Source organism: Rutidosis leptorrhynchoides, chromosome 4, assembly GCF_046630445.1.
Source record: "Rutidosis leptorrhynchoides isolate AG116_Rl617_1_P2 chromosome 4, CSIRO_AGI_Rlap_v1, whole genome shotgun sequence".
NCBI classification, from domain to species: Eukaryota; Viridiplantae; Streptophyta; class Magnoliopsida; order Asterales; family Asteraceae; genus Rutidosis; species Rutidosis leptorrhynchoides.
The window spans coordinates 598266381-598288145 of record NC_092336.1 but is presented as its reverse complement, the minus strand read 5'-3'; positions in this window follow the sequence as shown (position 1 = coordinate 598288145).

Sequence of the window (21765 nt, the reverse complement as noted above, 5' to 3'; positions counted from 1 at the left end):
ATATTACATATATTACACCACACGAATACAACTATCTTATTCCGACTCGCTTGTTTCTTCTTCTTCGGTTTTGGTTCGTTTTGCCAAGTTTCTAGGGATATATGATGTTCCCCTAATACGAGCCTTAATTTTCCACATTGGTTTAGAAAAACCTGGTGGTTTAGAGGTTCCCGGGTCATTGTTACAACTTAAGGACTTCGGGGGTTGACGATACATATAAAGTTCATCGGGGTTGGAATTAGATTTCTCTATTTTTATGCCCTTTCCCTTATTATTTTCTTTTGCCTTTTTAAATTCAGTTGGGGTAATTTCTATAACATCATCGGAATTCTCGTCGGAATCCGATTCATCGGAGAATTGGTAATCCTCCCAATATTTTGCTTCCTTGGCGGAAACACCATTGACCATAATTAACCTTGGTCGGTTGGTTGAGGATTTTCTTTTACTTAACCGTTTTATTATTTCCCCCACCGGTTCTATTTCTTCATCTGGTTCCGATTCTTCTTCCGGTTCCGACTCTTCTTCCGGTTCCGACTCTTCTTCCGGTTCATCTTCGGGAACTTGTGAATCAGTCCACGAATCATTCCAATTTACATTTGACTCTTCATTATTATTAGGTGAGTCAATGGGACTTGTTCTAGAGGTAGACATCTATCACATAATATCAAACGCGTTAAGAGATTAATATATCACATAATATTCACATGTTAAAAATATATAGTTTCCAACAAAATTTGTTAAGCAATCATTTTTCAAGTAAACACGGTCGAAGTCCAGACTCACTAATGCATCCTAACAAACTCGATAAGACACACTAATGTAAAATTCTGGTTCTCTAAGACCAACGCTCTGATACCAACTGAAATGTCCCGTTCTTATTGATTAAAAACGTTCCATATTAATTGATTTCGTTGCGAGGTTTTGACCTCTATATGAGACGTTTTTCAAAGACTGCATTCATTTTAAAACAAACCATAACCTTTATTTCATCAATAAAGGTTTAAAAAGCTTTACGTAGATTATCAAATAATGATAATCTAAAATATCCTGTTTACACACGACCATTACATAATGGTTTACAATACAAATATGTTACAACAAAATAAGTTTCTTGAATGCAGTTTTTACACAATATCATACAAGCATGGACTCCAAATCTCGTCCTTATTTAAGTATGCGACAGCGGAAGCTCTTAATAATCACCTGAGAATAAACATGCTTAAAACGTCAACAAAAATGTTGGTGAGTTATAGGTTTAACCTATATATATCAAATCATAATAATAGACCACAAGATTTCATATTTCAATACACATCCCATACATAGAGATAAAAATCATTCATATGATGAACACCTGGTAACCGACATTAACAAGATGCATATATAAGAATATCCCCATCATTCCGGGATACTCTTCGGATATGATATAAATTTTGAAGTACTAAAGCATCCGGTACTTTGGATGGGGCTTGTTGGGTCCAATAGATCTATCTTTAGGATTCGCGTCAATTAGGGTGTCTGTTCCCTAATTCTTAGATTACCAGACTTAATAAAAAAGGGGCATATTCGATTTCGATAATTCAACCATAGAATGTAGTTTCACGTACTTGTGTCTATTTTGTAAATCATTTATAAAACCTGCATGTATTCTCATCCCAAAAATATTAGATTTTAAAAGTGGGACAATAACTCACTTTCACAGATTTTTACTTCATCGGGAAGTAAGACTTGGCCACTGTTGATTCACGAACCTATAACAATATATACATATATATTAAAGTATGTTCAAAATATATTTACAACACTTTTAATATATTTTGATGTTTTAAGTTTATTAAGTCAGCTGTCCTCGTTAGTAACCTATAACTAGTTGTCCACAGTTAGATGTACAGAAATAAATCGATAAATATTATCTTGAATCAATCCACGACCCAGTGTATACGTATCTCAGTATTGATCACAACTCAAACTATATATATTTTGGAATCAACCTCAACCCTGTATAGCTAACTCCAACATTCACATATAGAGTGTCTATGGTTGTTCCGAAATATATATAGATGTGTCGACATGATAGGTCGAAACATTGTATACGTGTCTATGGTATCTCAAGATTACATAATATACAATACAAGTTGATTAAGTTATGGTTGGAATAGATTTGTTACCAATTTTTACGTAGCTAAAATGAGAAAAATTATCCAATCTTGTTTTACCCATAACTTCTTCATTTTAAATCCGTTTTGAGTGAATCAAATTGCTATGGTTTCATATTGAACTCTATTTTATGAATATAAACAGAAAAGTATAGGTTTATAGTCGAAAAATAAGTTACAAGTCGTTTTTGTAAAGGTAGTCATTTCAGTCGAAAGAACGACGTCTATATGACCATTTTAGAAAACATACTTCCACTTTGAGTTTAACCATAATTTTTGGATATAGTTTCATGTTCATAATAAAAATCATTTTCTCAGAATTAAAACTTTTAAATCAAAGTTTATCATAGTTTTTAATTAACTAACCCAAAACAGCCCGCGGTGTTACTACGACGGCGTAAATTCGGTTTTACGGTGTTTTTCGTGTTTCCAGGTTTTAAATCATTAAGTTAGCATATCATATAGATATAGAACATGTGTTTAGTTAATTTTAAAAGTCAAGTTAGAAGGATTAACTTTTGTTTGCGAACAAGTTTAGAATTAACTAAACTATGTTCTAGTGATTACGAGTTTAAACCTTCGAATAAGATAGTTTTATATATATGAATCGAATGATGTTATGAACATCATTACTACCTTAAGTTCCTTGGATAAACCTACTGGAAAAGAGAAAAATGGATCTAGCTTCAATGGATCCTTGGATGGCTCGAAGTTCTTGAAGCAGAATCATGACACCAAAACAAGTTCAAGTAAGATCATCACTTGAAATAAGATTGTTATAGTTATAGAAATTGAACCAAAGTTTGAATATGATTATTACCTTGTATTAGAATGATAACCTACTGTAAGAAACAAAGATTTCTTGAGGTTGGATGATCACCTTACAAGATTGGAAGTGAGCTAGCAAACTTGAAAGTATTCTTGATTTTATGTAACTAGAACTTGTAGAATATATGAAGAACACTGAACTTGAAGATAGAACTTGAGAGAGATCAATTAGATGAAGAAAATTGAAGAATGAAAGTGTTTGTAGGTGTTTTTGGTCATTGGTGTATGGATTAGATATAAAGGATATGTAATTTTGTTTTCATGTAAATAAGTCATGAATGATTACTCATATTTTTGTAATTTTATGAGATATTTCATGCTAGTTGCCAAATGATGGTTTCCACATGTGTTAGGTGACTCACATGGGCTGCTAAGAGCTGATCATTGGAGTGTATATACCAATAGTACATACATCTAAAAGCTGTGTATTGTACGAGTACGAATACGGGTGCATACGAGTAGAATTGTTGATGAAACTGAACGAGGATGTAATTGTAAGCATTTTTGTTAAGTAGAATTATTTTGATAAGTGTATTGAAGTCTTTCAAAAGTGTATAAATACATATTAAAACACTACATGTATATACATTTTAACTGAGTCGTTAAGTCATCGTTAGTCGTTACATGTAAGTGTTATTTTGAAACCTTTAGGTTAACGATCTTGTTAAATGTTGTTAACCCAATGTTTATAATATCAAATGAGATTTTAAATTATTATATTATCATGATATTATCATGTATGAATATCTCTTAATATGATATATATACATTAAATGTCTTTACAACGATAATCGTTACATATATGTCTCGTTTAAAAATCATTAAGTTAGTAGTCTTGTTTTTACATATGTAGTTCATTGTTAATATACTTAATGATATGTTTACTTATCATAGTATCATGTTAACTATATATATATATATATCCATATATATGTCATCATATAGTTTTTACAAGTTTTAACGTTCGTGAATCACCGGTCAACTTGGGTGGTCAATTGTCTATATGAAACATATTTCAATTAATCAAGTCTTAACAAGTTTGATTGCCTAGCATGTGAGAAACATTTAATCATGTAAATATAAATCTCAATTAATATATATAAACATGGAAAAGTTCGGGTCACTACATTAGCTATACATGATTGAGGTTGATTCTACAATAATATATATACTTTGAGTTGTGATCGAGTCTGAGACATGTACACGGGTCACGATACGTATTAATTTATTTGAATATTATATATTAAGTTATATATGAATTATTGGACTGTTAATTGTGGACTATCAACTGTTGACGACTAACATTGGACAATTAAAATGAATTAAAATACTGATTTTAATATATAAAACTAAATAATTCTTCAAGTTTGCCACTTGATCTCATCTTAAACCTCATTTGTAACTTGACGATTACAATCTGCGTTCAAACTTTTCATGATTCTTGAAAACACCTCAATCGAGAGAATGAACCAACCGCACTTCATATACGGAAGAAAAGATTGATGCATATAGTTATGCACCTGAAAACACTCGGAACCTGAGTAAACGTTTAACACGTATCTGTGCTAGCTCCTCTGGCGTTGTTATTACCAAAAATAACTTTGCAATTCCTTTCCAAATTAGCCAATTTTGTCACAACTCCAACAAGTCAATTTCGAATTTTCGTTCAGAACAACCTTATTATAACCTCGATATATATTCGTGCTCTTTTAATGTTACCGGGGAACCGTTTATATTCCACCACATTAGCAGTAAAACTTACCAACAACCGTGTTGATCTTTGATTTTCAGAAAAATCATTATATTCATTGCAACCCTATCATGTACTTATCCGCATCTGATAACGAGAACTGCCATACTAAGTACCAGGAATTAGCAATCAGTATTTTGAAATCTCGCAGCGTTACTACATCAACAGTAAAATAAACAAGATAATTAACGTCCATTTTGTTTTTATACTGTAAAATAGACAAGGATTAGATTCGTAAAAGATAATTAACAAACAATACTAGCAATTTTTACATAGAACATAAAAGTACAAGCACACTACAATACATATAATACACAACATGATTACAACCCTCTAATCTGAATCACTGGTTTCTTCTTCTTCGGACTTGGTTCGTTTTCCTAATTTTCTAGGAATATATGGTGTTCCTCTAATACGAGCCGTCGTTTTCCACAATGGTTTAGAAAAACCTGGTGGTTTAGAGGTTCCTGGGTCATTGTTACATTTTAGGAAATACGGATGTTGCCGATACATATAAAGTTCATCGGGGTTGGAATCGGGTTTCTCTATTTTTATACCTTTTCCCTTATTATTTTCTTTCGCTTTATTAAATTGGGTCGAGGTAATTTCTATAACATCATCGGAATCCTCATCGGGATCCAATTCATCGGAAAATTGGTAATCTTCCCAATATTTTGCTTCCTCGGCGAAAACACCATTGACCATTATTAACTTTGGTCTGTTGGTTGAGGATTTTCTTTTATTTAATCGAATTACTGTAGGTATCAATATTTCTTCCTCCGGAACCTATTCTTCTTCCGGTTCCTCCTCTTCTGGTTCCTCTTCTTCCTATTCCTCCTCTTCCGATTCCTCCTCTTCCGGTTCTTCTTCGGGAATTTATGAATCTTCCCAAAATATATTCGACTCTTCATTATTATTAGGTGAATCGATGGGATTTGTACTAGTGGTAGACATCTATCACACAATAATAAACACATTAAGAGGTTAATATATCACATAATATTTACATGTTAATAATATATAGTTTCCAACAAAAGTGTTAAGCAATCGTTTTTAAAGAAAACACGGTCGAAGTCCACACTCACTAATGTTTGATGACCCGGGAATTTCCGACCAAATTTAAACTTAACCTTTATATAGTTTCAACACGATAAGCAAAGTCTGTAATGTTGAGTCACAAAAATTTTGAAACTATTTCATATATGTAATTGACCTTTGGCTACTTCCGACGATTCACGAACAATTGTGGTAAATAGATAAATATATATAAGACAATTATAATTTTCATATCCAATATGTAAACACATATTATATAGTATATTTATATTTAAATGAATAATTAATAAACATATGATGTCATATAATATATATGGTATAATTAAAATATATAATAATAATATGATGAATGTAATTACAAATATGAGTGTTATACTAATATTAATATTAAAATTTAGTGTTAGTATTATTATCATTTGCAATAGATAATATATGGATATGAAAGTTGATATATATAGATTGATATATTATTATTGGTATTATTGTTATATATTTCATAATGGCTACTATTATTATCATTAGTAATAATATTATTACTATTACTATTATATTTATATCACTATTAATTATAATATTAAAGAATATTATTATTTAATAATAAGATTAATTATAATCCATGAGTATAAACATTATTGTAAGAATAATTAAAGGTATAACTTAGTTATAATTTAAATGTCATTAGTTATTGTTATTATTATTATATATATATATATATATATATATATATATATATATATATATATATATATATATATATATATATATATATATATATTTATTATTGTTATTAATAATTATCATTACCTTTGTTAGTAATATTGTCTAAACATTATTGTTATAAGTAATAAGTAATATTAAAAGAGCTATTATTCATATTGTTATTTAACAATATTACCTTTACTAAAAATTTATTTAGATATATAGTATCAGGTACAGATCGAACTCCAAAGGCCATCTTTATCAGCCTTTATTAGGTATATATTTTTTTTTTGTATCTGTCTTTAATCAGTTAGCCATCATTTTCACCTTTTAAATTGTTTTATATATTTTTGTACCCTAGCAAATATTCTGTGACCACCCAAATCTTAGCTATAAAACAAATACAATCGAATTATAACACTGTGTTAATAGAAAAGTTAATACATTATATAGATACACTAATGGAATTGTGAGGTTAAAAAAAAAACAAAAGTGAAGAAGATAGGCTGTCCCTTTTGTATTCTTGTTTATGGATTAATGTGAAATGTCCCGTTCTTATTGATTAAAAACGTTTCATATTAATTGATTTCGTTGCGAGGTTTTGACCTCTATATGAGACATTTTTCAAAGACTGCATTCATTTTTAAAACAAACCATAACCTTTATTTCATGGATAAAGGTTTTAAAAAGCTTTACGTAGATTATCAAATAATGATAATCTAAAATATCCTGTTTACACGCGACCATTACATAATGGTTTACAATACAAATATGTTACAACAAAATAAGTTTCTTGAATGCAGTTTTTACACAATATCATACAAGCATGGACTCCAAATCTCGTCCTTATTTAAGTATGCGACAGCGGAGGCTCTTAATAATCACCTGAGAATAAACATGCTTAAAACGTCAACAAAAATGTTGGTGAGTTATAGGTTTAACCTATATATATATATATCAAATCATAATAATAGACCACAAGATTTCATATTTCAATACACATCCGATACATAGAGATAAAAATCATTCATATGGTGAACACCTGGTAACCGACATTAACAAGATGCATATATAAGAATATCCCCATCATTCCGGGACACCCTTCGGATATGATATAAATTTCGAAGTACTAAAGCATCCGGTACTTTGGATGGGGTTTGTTAGGCCCAATAGATCTATCTTTAGGATTCGCGTCAATTAGGGTGTCTGTTCCCTAATTCTTAGATTACCAGACTTAATAAAAAGGGGCATATTCGATTTCGATAATTCAACCATAGAATGTAGTTTCACGTACTTGTGTCTATTTTGTAAATCATTTATAAAACCTGCATGTATTCTCATCCCAAAAATATTAGATTTTAAAAGTGGGACTATAACTCACTTTCACAGATTTTTACTTCGTCGGGAAGTAAGACTTGGCCACTGGTTGATTCACGAACCTATAACAATATATACATATATATCAAAGTATGTTCAAAATATATTTACAACACTTTTAATATATTTTGATGTTTTAAGTTTATTAAGTCAGCTGTCCTTGTTAGTAACCTACAACTAGTTGTCCACAGTTAGATGTACAGAAATAAATTGATAAATATTATCTTGAATCAATCCACGACCCAGTGTATACGTATCTCAGTATTGATCACAACTCAAACTATATATATTTTGGAATCAACCTCAACCCTGTATAGCTAACTCCAACATTCACATATAGAGTGTCTATGGTTGTTCCGAAATATATATAGATGTGTCGAAATGATAGGTCGAAACATTGTATACGTGTCTATGGTATCTCAAGATTACATAATATACAATACAAGTTGATTAAGTTATGGTTGGAATAGATTTGTTACCAATTTTCACGTAGCTAAAATGAGAAAAATTATCCAATCTTGTTTTACCCATAACTTCTTCATTTTAAATCCGTTTTGAGTGAATCAAATTGCTATGGTTTCATATTGAACTCTATTTTATGAATCTAAACAGAAAAAGTATAGGTTTATAGTCGGAAAAATAAGTTACAAGTCGTTTTTGTAAAGGTAGTCATTTCAGTCGAAAGAACGACGTCTAGATGACCATTTTAGAAAACATACTTCCACTTTGAGTTTAACCATAATTTTTGGATATAGTTTCATGTTCATAATAAAAATCATTTTCTCAGAATAACAACTTTTAAATCAAAGTTTATCATAGTTTTTAATTAATTAACCCAAAACAGCCCGCGGTGTTACTACGACGGCGTAAATCCGGTTTTACGGTGTTTTTCGTGTTTCCAGGTTTTAAATCATTAAGTTAGCATATCATATAGATATAGAACATGTGTTTAGTTGATTTTAAAAGTCAAGTTAGAAGGATTAACTTTTATTTGCGAACAAGTTTAGAATTAACTAAACTATGTTCTAGTGATTACAAGTTTAAACCTTCGAATAAGATAGCTTTATATGTATGAATCGAATGATGTTATGAACATCATTACTACGTTAAGTTCCTTGGATAAACCTACTGGAAAAGAGAAAAATGGATCTAGCTTCAATGGATCCTTGGATGGCTCGAAGTTCTTGAAGCAGAATCATGACACGAAAACAAGTTCAAGTAAGATCATCACTTGAAATAAGATTGTTATAGTTATAGAAATTGAACCAAAGTTTGAATACGATTATTACCTTGTATTAGAATGATAACCTACTGTAAGAAACAAAGATTTCTTGAGGTTGGATGATCACCTTACAAGATTGGAAGTGAGCTAGCAAACTTGAAAGTATTCTTGATTTTATGAAACTTGAACTTTTGGAATTTATGAAGAACACTTAGAACTTGAAGATAGAACTTGAGAGAGATCAATTAGATGAAGAAAATTGAAGAATGAAAGTGTTTGTAGGTGTTTTTGGTCTTTGGTGTATGGATTAGATATAAAGGATATGTAATTTTGTTTTCATGTAAATAAGTCATGAATGATTACTCATATTTTTGTAATTTTATGAGATATTTCATGCTAGTTGCCAAATGATGGTTCCCACATGTGTTAGGTGACTCACATGGGCTGCTAAGAGCTGATCATTGGAGTGTATATACCAATAGTACATACATCTAAAACCTGTGTATTGTACGAGTACGAATACGGGTGCATACGAGTAGAATTGTTGATGAAACTGAACGAGGATGTAATTGTAAGCATTTTTGTTAAGTAGAAGTATTTTGATAAGTGTATTGAAGTCTTCCAAAAGTGTATAAATACATATTAAAACACTACATGTATATACATTTTAACTGAGTCGTTAAGTCATCATTAGTCGTTACATGTAAGTGTTGTTTTGAAACCTTTAGGTTAACGATCTTTTTAAATGTTGTTAACCCAATGTTTATAATATCAAATGAGATTTTAAATTATTATATTATTATGATATTATCATGTATGAATATCTCTTAATATGATATATATACATTAAATGTCTTTACAACGATAATCGTTACATATATGTCTCGTTTAAAAATCATTAAGTTAGTAGTCTTGTTTTTACATATGTAGTTCATTGTTAATATACTTAATGATATGTTTACTTATCATAGTATCATGTTAACTATATATATATCCATATATATGTCATCATATAGTTTTTACAAGTTTTAACGTTCGTGAATCACCGGTCAACTTGGGTGGTCAATTGTCTATATGAAACATATTTCAATTAATCAAGTCTTAACAAGTTTGATTGCTTAACATGTTGGAAACATTTAATCATGTAAATATCAATCTCAATTAATATATATAAACATGGAAAAGTTCGGGTCACTACAGTACCTACCCGTTAAATAAATTTCGTCCCGAAATTTTAAGCTGTTGAAGGTGTTGACGAATCTTCTGGAAATAGATGCGGGTATTTCTTCTTCATCTGATCTTCACGCTCCCAGGTGAACTCGGGTCCTCTACGAGCATTCCATCGAACCTTAACAATTGGTATCTTGTTTTGCTTAAGTCTTTTAACCTCACGATCCATTATTTCGACGGGTTCTTCGATGAATTGAAGTTTTTCGTTGATTTGGATTTCATCTAACGGAATAGTGAGATCTTCTTTAGCAAAACATTTCTTCAAATTCGAGACGTGGAAAGTGTTATGTACAGCCGCGAGTTGTTGAGGTAACTCAAGTCGGTAAGCTACTGGTCCGACACGATCAATAATCTTGAATGGTCCAATATACCTTGGATTTAATTTCCCTCGTTTACCAAATCGAACAACGCCTTTCCAAGGTGCAACTTTAAGCATGACCATCTCTCCAATTTCAAATTCTATATCTTTTCTTTTAATGTCAGCGTAGCTCTTTTGTCGACTTTGGGCGGTTTTCAACCGTTGTTGAATTTGGATGATCTTCTCGGTAGTTTCTTGTATAATCTCCGGACCCGTAATCTGTCTATCCCCCACTTCACTCCAACAAATCGGAGACCTGCACTTTCTACCATAAAGTGCTTCAAACGGCGCCATCTCAATGCTTGAATGGTAGCTGTTGTTGTAGGAAAATTCTGCTAACGGTAGATGTCGATCCCAACTGTTTCCGAAATCAATAACACATGCTCGTAGCATGTCTTCAAGCATTTGTATCGTCCTTTCACTCTGCCCATCAGTTTGTGGATGATAGGCAGTACTCATGTCTAGACGAGTTCCTAATGCTTGCTGTAATGTCTGCCAGAATCTTGAAATAAATCTGCCATCCCTATCAGAGATAATAGAGATTGGTATTCCATGTCTGGAGACGACTTCCTTCAAATACAGTCGTGCTAACTTCTCCATCTTGTCATCTTCTCTTATTGGTAGGAAGTGTGCTGATTTGGTGAGACGATCAACTATTACCCAAATAGTATCAAAACCACTTGCAGTCCTTGGCAATTTAGTGATGAAATCCATGGTAATGTTTTCCCATTTCCATTCCAGGATTTCGGGTTGTTGAAGTAGACCTGATGGTTTCTGATGCTCAGCTTTGACCTTAGAACACGTCAAACATTCTCCTACGTATTTAGCAACATCGGCTTTCATACCCGGCCACCAAAAATGTTTCTTGAGATCCTTGTACATCTTCCCCGTTCCAGGATGTATTGAGTATCTGGTTTTATGAGCTTCTCTAAGTACCATTTCTCTCATATCTCCAAATTTTGGTACCCAAATCCTTTCAGCCCTATACCGGGTTCCGTCTTCCCGAATATTAAGATGCTTCTCCGATCCTTTGGGTATTTCATCCTTTAAATTTCCCTCTTTTAAAACTCCTTGTTGCGCCTCCTTTATTTGAGTAGTAAGGTTATTATGAATCATTATATTCATAGATTTTACTCGAATAGGTTCTCTGTCCTTCCTGCTCAAGGCATCAGCTACCACATTTGCCTTCCCCGGGTGGTAACGAATCTCAAAGTCGTAATCATTCAACAATTCAATCCACCTACGCTGCCTCATATTCAGTTGTTTCTGATTAAATATGTGTTGAAGACTTTTGTGGTCGGTATATATAATACTTTTGACCCCATATAAGTAGTGCCTCCAAGTCTTTAATGCAAAAACAACTGCGCCTAATTCCAAATCATGCGTCGTATAATTTTGTTCGTGAATCTTCAATTGTCTAGACGCATAAGCAATCACCTTCGTTCGTTGCATTAATACACAACCGAGACCTTGCTTTGATGCGTCACAATAAATCACAAAATCATCATTCCCTTCAGGCAATGACAATATAGGTGCCGTAGTTAGCTTTTTCTTCAATAACTGAAACGCTTTCTCTTGTTCATCATTCCATTCAAATTTCTTCCCTTTATGCGTTAATGCAGTCAAGGGTTTTGCTATTCTGGAAAAGTCTTGGATGAACCTTCTGTAGTAACCAGCTAGTCCTAAAAACTGGCGTATGTGTTTCGGAGTTTTCGGGGTTTCCCACTTTTCAACAGTTTCTATCTTTGCCGGATCCACCTTAATACCTTCTTTGTTCACTATGTGACCGAGGAATTGAACTTCTTCCAACCAAAATGCACACTTTGAAAACTTAGCGTACAATTCTTCCTTCCTCAATACTTCTAACACCTTTCTCAAATGTTCACCGTGTTCTTGGTCATTCTTTGAGTAAATAAGTATGTCATCAATGAAAACAATGACAAACTTGTCAAGGTATGGTCCACACACTCGGTTCATAAGGTCCATGAACACAGCTGGTGCATTAGTTAAACCAAAAGGCATGACCATAAACTCGTAATGACCGTAACGTGTTCTGAAAGCAGTCTTTGGAATATCATCTTCTTTCACCCGCATTTGATGATACCCGGAACGTAAGTCAATCTTTGAATAAACAGACGAGCCTTGTAGTTGATCAAATAAGTCATCGATTCTCGGTAGTGGGTAGCGGTTCTTGATGGTAAGTTTGTTCAACTCTCGGTAGTCGATACACAACCTGAATGTACCATCTTTCTTCTTGACAAACAAAACAGGAGCTCCCCACGGTGATGTGCTTGGTCGAATGAAACCACGCTCTAAAAGTTCTTGTAATTGGCTTTGTAGTTCTTTCATCTCGCTGGGTGCGAGTCTGTAAGGAGTACGAGCTATTGGTGCAGCTCCTGGTACAAGATCTATTTGAAATTCAACGGATCGATGTGGGGGTAATCCCGGTAATTCTTTCGGAAATACATCGGGAAATTCTTTTGCAATGGGAACATCATTGATGCTCTTTTCTTCAGTTTGTACTTTCTCGACGTGTTCTAGAACAGCATAGCAACCTTTTCTTATTAGTTTTTGTGCCTTCAAATTACTAATAAGATGTAGCTTCGTGTTGCCCTTTTCTCCGTACACCATTAAGGGTTTTCCTTTTTCTCGTATAATGCGAATTGCATTTTTGTAACAAACGATCTCTGCTTTCACTTCTTTCAACCAGTCCATACCAATTATCACATCAAAACTCCCTAACTCTACTGGTATCAAATCAATCTTAAATGTTTCGCTAACCAGTTTAATTTCTCGATTCCGACATATATTATCTGCTGAAATTAATTTACCATTTGCTAATTCGAGTAAAAATTTACTATCCAAAGGCGTCAATGGACAACTTAATTTAGCACAAAAATCTCTACTCATATAGCTTCTATCCGCACCCGAATCAAATAAAACGTAAGCAGATTTATTGTCAATAAGAAACGTACCCGTAACAAGCTCCGGGTCTTCCTGTGCCTCTGCCGCATTAATATTGAAAACTCTTCCACGGCCTTGTCCATTCGTGTTCTCCTGGTTAGGGCAATTTCTAATAATGTGGCCCGGTTTTCCACATTTATAACAAACTACATTGGCATAACTTGCTCCGACACTACTTGCTCCGCCATTACTCGTTCCGACACCATTTGTTCCTTTCGTTCTATTAACCCCTGGTCCGTAGACCTCACACTTCGCCGCGCTATGACCATTTCTTTTACACTTGTTGCAAAATTTGGTGCAGAACCCCGAGTGATTCTTTTCACACCTTTGGCATAGCTGCTTCTGATTGTTGTTGTTGTTGCGGTTATTATTGTTGTTAGGATGATTGTTGTAGTTGTTGTTGTTGTTGTTATTGTTGTTGTTGTTGTTGGGCCGTTTGTTGTAGTTGCGATTGTTGGGATAATTGTTGCGATTATTGTTGTAATTGCTGTTGTTGCTGTATTGGCGATTCTTATCACCGTTTTCCTCCCACTTTCTTTTGACTTGCTTCACATTGGCCTCTTCAGCAGTCTGTTCTTTAATTCTTTCTTCAATCTGGTTCACTAGTTTGTGAGCCATTCTACATGCCTGTTGTATGGAGGCGGGCTCGTGTGAACTTATATCTTCTTGGATTCTTTCCGGTAATCCTTTCACAAACGCGTCGATCTTCTCTTCCTCATCTTCGAAAGCTCCCGGACACAATAGGCACAATTCTGTGAATCGTCTTTCGTACGTGGTAATATCAAATCCTTGGGTTCGTAACCCTCTAAGTTCTGTCTTGAGCTTATTGACCTCAGTTCTGGGACGGTACTTCTCGTTCATCAAGTGCTTGAATGCTGACCACGGTAGTGCGTACGCATCGTCTTGTCCCACTTGCTCTAGATAGGTATTCCACCATGTTAACGCAGAACCTGTGAAGGTATGCGTAGCGTACTTCACTTTGTCCTCTTCAGTACACTTACTTATGGCAAACACCGATTCAACCTTCTCGGTCCACCGTTTCAATCCGATCGGTCCTTCGGTTCCATCAAATTCCAAAGGTTTGCAGGCAGTGAATTCTTTGTAGGTGCATCCTACACGATTTCCTCTACTGCTAGATCCAAGGTTATTGTTGGTATATAGCGCAGCCTGTACTGCGGCTATGTTTGAAGCTAGAAAAGTACGGAATTCCTCTTCATTCATATTCACGGTGTGTCGAGTAGTCGGTGCCATTTCCTTCAAAATTATCAAATGGAACAAGTTAATCATACAGAATATTAAGAGTAGTTAATAGTATTTCGTAGCATAATATGAACTCATTTATAAAAGCTTTTTCTTCATATTAGCGTTTTATAAGTTTAAATTCGGGTAGTACCTACCCGTTAAGTTCATACTTAGTAGCTAATATACAATTCAACTACTACAATTCTATATGAAAAACTGATTATAATAATATTTCGCGTTCAAACTTTTATACAATATTTTACAAACTTACAATACCGCTTATTTTACATAAAGCATGAAATATAGCACACAATAACTTTGATACAAGATAGTTGTGAAGATAATTCTAGCTAGTACACAAGTCGTTCAGCAAAGACAATAAAGACACGTAATTCATACGTCTAGAAACAAGTCATGCATTCTGGTTTTACTAGGACTACTTCCCATCCTTGGTCTTGTGGAACATAACCGTTATGGCCGTTGATAAGACAGCGTGTTGTAATGTCGTCAAAGGGACGAGGGTTACGTAATGTCCAACAGTCCCGTAACAATCTAAAAACCTCATTTCTTACCCCAATTACCGACTCCGTCACTTGTGGGAACGTTTTGTTTAATAGCTGTAGCCCGATGTTCTTTTTCTCACTTTGGTGAGAAGCGAACGTTACTAACCCGTAAGCATAGCATGCTTCTTTATGTTGCATGTTAGCCGCTTTTTCTAAATCATGAAGTCCTATATTCGGATACATTGAGTCAAAATAATTTCTTAACCCGTTGCGTAAAATAGCATTTGGGTTCCCCGCAATATATGCGTCAAAGTAAACACATCGTAACTTATGGGTTTCCCAATGTGATATCCCCCATCTTTCAAACGAAAGTCTCTTATAAACCAAGACATTCTTGGAACGTTCTTCGAATATCTTACAAACTGATCTCGCCTTAAATAGTTGTGCCGAGGAATTCTGACCGACTCTAGACAAGATTTCATCAATCATGTCTCCGGGTAGGTCTCTTAAAATATTGGGTTGTCTATCCATTTTGTGTTTTTAAACTGTAAAATAGACAAGAGTTAGATTCATAAAAAAATACTTATTAATACAAGCAATTTTTACATATATCATAAAGCATAAGCACACTATATTACATATATTACACCACACGAATACAACTATCTTATTCCGACTCGCTCATTTCTTCTTCTTCGATTTTGGTTCATTTTGCCAAGTTTCTAGGGATATATGATGTTCCCCTAATACGAGCCATCGTGATCCACATTGGTTTAGAAAAACCTGGTGGTTTAGAGGTTCCCGGGTCATTGTTACAACTTAAGGACTTCGGGGGTTGACGATACATATAAAGTTCATTGGGGTTGGAATTAGATTTCTCTATTTTTATGCCCTTTCCCTTATTATTTTCTTTTGCCTTTTTAAATTCAGTTGGGGTAATTTCTATAACATCATCGGAATTCTCGTCGGAATCCGATTCATCGGAGAATTGGTAATCCTCCCAATATTTTACTTCCTTGGCGGAAACACCATTGACCATAATTAACTTTGGTCGGTTGGTTGAGGATTTTCTTTTACTTAACCGTTTTATTATTTCCCCCACCGGTTCTATTTCTTCATCCGATTCCGATTCTTCTTCCGGTTCCGATTCTTCTTCCGGTTCCGACTCTTCTTCCGGTTCCTCTTCGGGAACTTGTGAATCAGTCCACGAATCATTCCAATTTACATTTGACTCTTCATTATTATTAGGTGAGTCAATGGGACTTGTTCTAGAGGTAGACATCTATCACATAATATCAAACGCGTTGAGAGATTAATATATCACATAATATTCACATGTTAAAAATATATAGTTTCCAACAAAATTTGTTAAGCACTCATTTTTCAAGTAAACACGGTCGAAGTCCAGACTCACTAATGCATCCTAACAAACTCGATAAGACACACTAATGCAAAATTCTGGTTCTCTAAGACCAACGCTCTGATACCAACTGAAATGTCCCGTTCTTATTGATTAAAAACGTTCCATATTAATTGATTTCGTTGCGAGGTTTTGACCTCTATATGAGACATTTTTCAAAGACTGTATTCATTTTTAAAACAAACCATAACCTTTATTTCATGGATAAAGGTTTTAAAAAGCTTTACATAGATTATCAAATAATGATAATCTAAAATATCCTGTTTACACGCGACCATTACATAATGGTTTACAATACAAATATGTTACAACAAAATAAGTTTCTTGAATGCAGTTTTTACACAATATCATACAAGCATGGACTCCAAATCTCGTCCTTATTTAAGTATGCGACAGCGGAGGCTCTTAATAATCACCTGAGAATAAACATGCTTAAAACGTCAACAAAAATGTTGGTGAGTTATAGGTTTAACCTATATATATATATCAAATCATAATAATAGACCACAAGATTTCATATTTCAATACACATCCCATACATAGAGATAAAAATCATTCATATGGTTAACACCTGGTAACCGACATTAACAAGATGCATATATAAGAATATCCCCATCATTCCGGGACACCCTTCGGATATGATATAAATTTCGAAGTACTAAAGCATCCGGTACTTTGGATGGGGTTTGTTAGGCCCAATAGATCTATCTTTAGGATTCGCGTCAATTAGGGTGTCTGTTCCCTAATTCTTAGATTACCAGACTTAATAAAAAGGGGCATATTCGATTTCGATAATTCAACCATAGAATGTAGTTTCACGTACTTGTGTCTATTTTGTAAATCATTTATAAAACCTGCATGTATTCTCATCCCAAAAATATTAGATTTTAAAAGTGGGACTATAACTCACTTTCACAGATTTTTACTTCGTCGGGAAGTAAGACTTGGCCACTGGTTGATTCACGAACCTATAACAATATATACATATATATCAAAGTATGTTCAAAATATATTTACAACACTTTTAATATATTTTGATGTTTTAAGTTTATTAAGTCAGCTGTCCTTGTTAGTAACCTACAACTAGTTGTTCACAGTTAGATGTACAGAAATAAATTGATAAATATTATCTTGAATCAATCCACGACCCAGTGTATACGTATCTCAGTATTGATCACAACTCAAACTATATATATTTTGGAATCAACCTCAACCCTGTATAGCTAACTCCAACATTCACATATAGAGTGTCTATGGTTGTTCCGAAATATATATAGATGTGTCGACATGATAGGTCGAAACATTGTATACGTGTCTATGGTATCTCAAGATTACATAATATACAATACAAGTTGATTAAGTTATGGTTGGAATAGATTTGTTACCAATTTTCACGTAGCTAAAATGAGAAAAATTATCCAATCTTGTTTTACCCATAACTTCTTCATTTTAAATCCGTTTTGAGTGAATCAAATTGCTATGGTTTCATATTGAACTCTATTTTATGAATCTAAACAGAAAAAGTATAGGTTTATAGTCGGAAAAATAAGTTACAAGTCGTTTTTGTAAAGGTAGTCATTTCAGTCGAAAGAACGACGTCTAGATGACCATTTTAGAAAACATACTTCCACTTTGAGTTTAACCATAATTTTTGGATATAGTTTCATGTTCATAATAAAAATCATTTTCTCAGAATAACAACTTTTAAATCAAAGTTTATCATAGTTTTTAATTAACTAACCCAAAACAGCCCGCGGTGTTACTACGACGGCGTAAATCCGGTTTTACGGTGTTTTTCGTGTTTCCAGGTTTTAAATCATTAAGTTAGCATATCATATAGATATAGAACATGTGTTTAGTTGATTTTAAAAGTCAAGTTAGAAGGATTAACTTTTATTTGCGAACAAGTTTAGAATTAACTAAACTATGTTCTAGTGATTACAAGTTTAAACCTTCGAATAAGATAGCTTTATATGTATGAATCGAATGATGTTATGAACATCATTACTACCTTAAGTTCCTTGGATAAACCTACTGGAAAAGAGAAAAATGGATCTAGCTTCAATGGATCCTTGGATGGCTCGAAGTTCTTGAAGCAGAATCATGACACGAAAACAAGTTCAAGTAAGATCATCACTTGAAATAAGATTGTTATAGTTATAGAAATTGAACCAAAGTTTGAATACGATTATTACCTTGTATTAGAATGATAACCTACTGTAAGAAACAAAGATTTCTTGAGGTTGGATGATCACCTTACAAGATTGGAAGTGAGCTAGCAAACTTGAAAGTATTCTTGATTTTATGAAACTTGAACTTTTGGAATTTATGAAGAACACTTAGAACTTGAAGATAGAACTTGAGAGAGATCAATTAGATGAAGAAAATTGAAGAATGAAAGTGTTTGTAGGTGTTTTTGGTCGTTGGTGTATGGATTAGATATAAAGGATATGTAATTTTGTTTTCATGTAAATAAGTCATGAATGATTACTCATATTTTTGTAATTTTATGAGATATTTCATGCTAGTTGCCAAATGATGGTTCCCACATGTGTTAGGTGACTCACATGGGCTGTTAAGAGCTGATCATTGGAGTGTATATACCAATAGTACATACATCTAAAAGCTGTGTATTGTACGAGTACGAATACGGGTGCATACGAGTAGAATTGTTGATGAAACTGAACGAGGATGTAATTGTAAGCATTTTTGTTAAGTAGAAGTATTTTGATAAGTGTATTGAAGTCTTCCAAAAGTGTATAAATACATATTAAAACACTACATGTATATACATTTTAACTGAGTCGTTAAGTCATCGTTAGTCGTTACATGTAAGTGTTGTTTTGAAACCTTTAGGTTAACGATCTTTTTAAATGTTGTTAACCCAATGTTTATAATATCAAATGAGATTTTAAATTATTATATTATTATGATATTATCATGTATGAATATCTCTTAATATGATATATATACATTAAATATCTTTACAACGATAATCGTTACATATATGTCTCGTTTAAAAATCATTAAGTTAGTAGTCTTGTTTTTACATATGTAGTTCATTGTTAATATACTTAATGATATGTTTACTTATCATAGTATCATGTTAACTATATATATATCCATATATATGTCATCATATAGTTTTTACAAGTTTTAACGTTCGTGAATCACCGGTCAACTTGGGTGGTCAATTGTCTATATGAAACATATTTCAATTAATCAAGTCTTAACAAGTTTGATTGCTTAACATGTTGGAAACATTTAATCATGTAAATATCAATCTCAATTAATATATATAAACATGGAAAAGTTCGGGTCACTACATAATGAACAACCATTATCAAGACCATCATGAACTATAATCTTCACTACTGCAATTCATTATTTCTGTTTCTGCTCGAAGAACACCATCAGTCTCCATCATTATTTTTCTCCTATCTTCTGCTAAACGAGCTTGAGCATATAATGCTATGATCCAACTGCAACTACAGCTAATTAAATTCTATTTCAACTTGAACCGAAACAACCACCTATGAATTCTGCTTTGAACCGCTTTTAACGTTTCTGTTCTAATAATCAAACTGAAACGGTTTGCTTTCTTTCCCGTCTTGTCGATGAACTACACCACAACAAACAAACCATTCAATGTTGGTGTTAACAAATGAAACCAAACTTACCTGCTACTCACTGTTCTCTGTTTCGACCCAGATTAAACTCTAGTAACCTTCCTCATCCTAACCAAATAAATCAAAACCAAATCAAATCCATAAAACTTAAAATTCACATAAATTAATTTAAACCCAAATGCCTGCTGAAAACCCATTAACAAACCTATTCTTTCTTTACAAAAATCGTGATTCATATATACACCTAAAACAATCAAAATTATTTACAATTACCTGGATCTAATCGAGATTGGTTACACATACGAGGATCCGATGGTTATTGTTTACAGATTGCCACTCATCTCTGGTCACCCACTTCATCACTTACTTATTAACATCAGTCATTACATTCCAGCTGAATCCATAACGAAACCATTTAATTCGCTGCGAATTATGTTCTCTTTTCCATCATTTAATTCGGACAAACCACCAATCCAACAGGCTCCTGTTATAGATGAGATCCGAATTAATTACGGCTGTTATTCGATGGTAACTGCAGCTGCAAAACCCGTGTTCACTCCTGCATTCGACTGCAGTAGCTGCTGCTCCTCCTTTATATTTCTAAACAAGTGAAGAACGAACAATGAGGAATGAATGATTAATTAATGGTGAGGATTACGATTTGATGATGGCGGCTGAGTTTGGATCGAGACTATGACAGAGAAAAGAAACACAAACCTGCTTTTATTATTTAACACAACTGAGTTTAATTAGTTGGTGATTGGGCCGCCATATCAAGTTTGTTGGGCCGAATTTAATAGAAGTCGGTTGGGCTGAGATGATAAGAAAATACGAGTGATAATTATTTTTTTTGTTGGGCTTAAATCAGAAAAGTAATTATCAGCTCAATGGTTAGGAGGGTATTCGAGTGAGCGAGAGGTCTCGGGTTCGAGCCCGGTCCGAGCATTCTTTTTATAAAAGCTCCTAAGGTAGTCATATTTTTTTTTAAACATTATAATTATAATTATTATTATTATTATTGATATTACAATTTTTATTGTTATCGTATTATTGTTATTGTTGCTATTATTATTATTATTATTATTATTATTATTATTATTATTATTATTATTATTATTATTATTATTATTATTATTATTATTATTATTACTACTACTAATTCAAAATTATAGAACATTTATTATTATTGTTATTATAAAGATTATAATTATTATCATTTGGTATTAGAATTATAATTATTATTAAGTATTATTATTATAAAGTATTACGAACGTTAGTTATTGTATTAATATTGCCAATACAAGTATTAGTTACCCATTATTAATATTAAT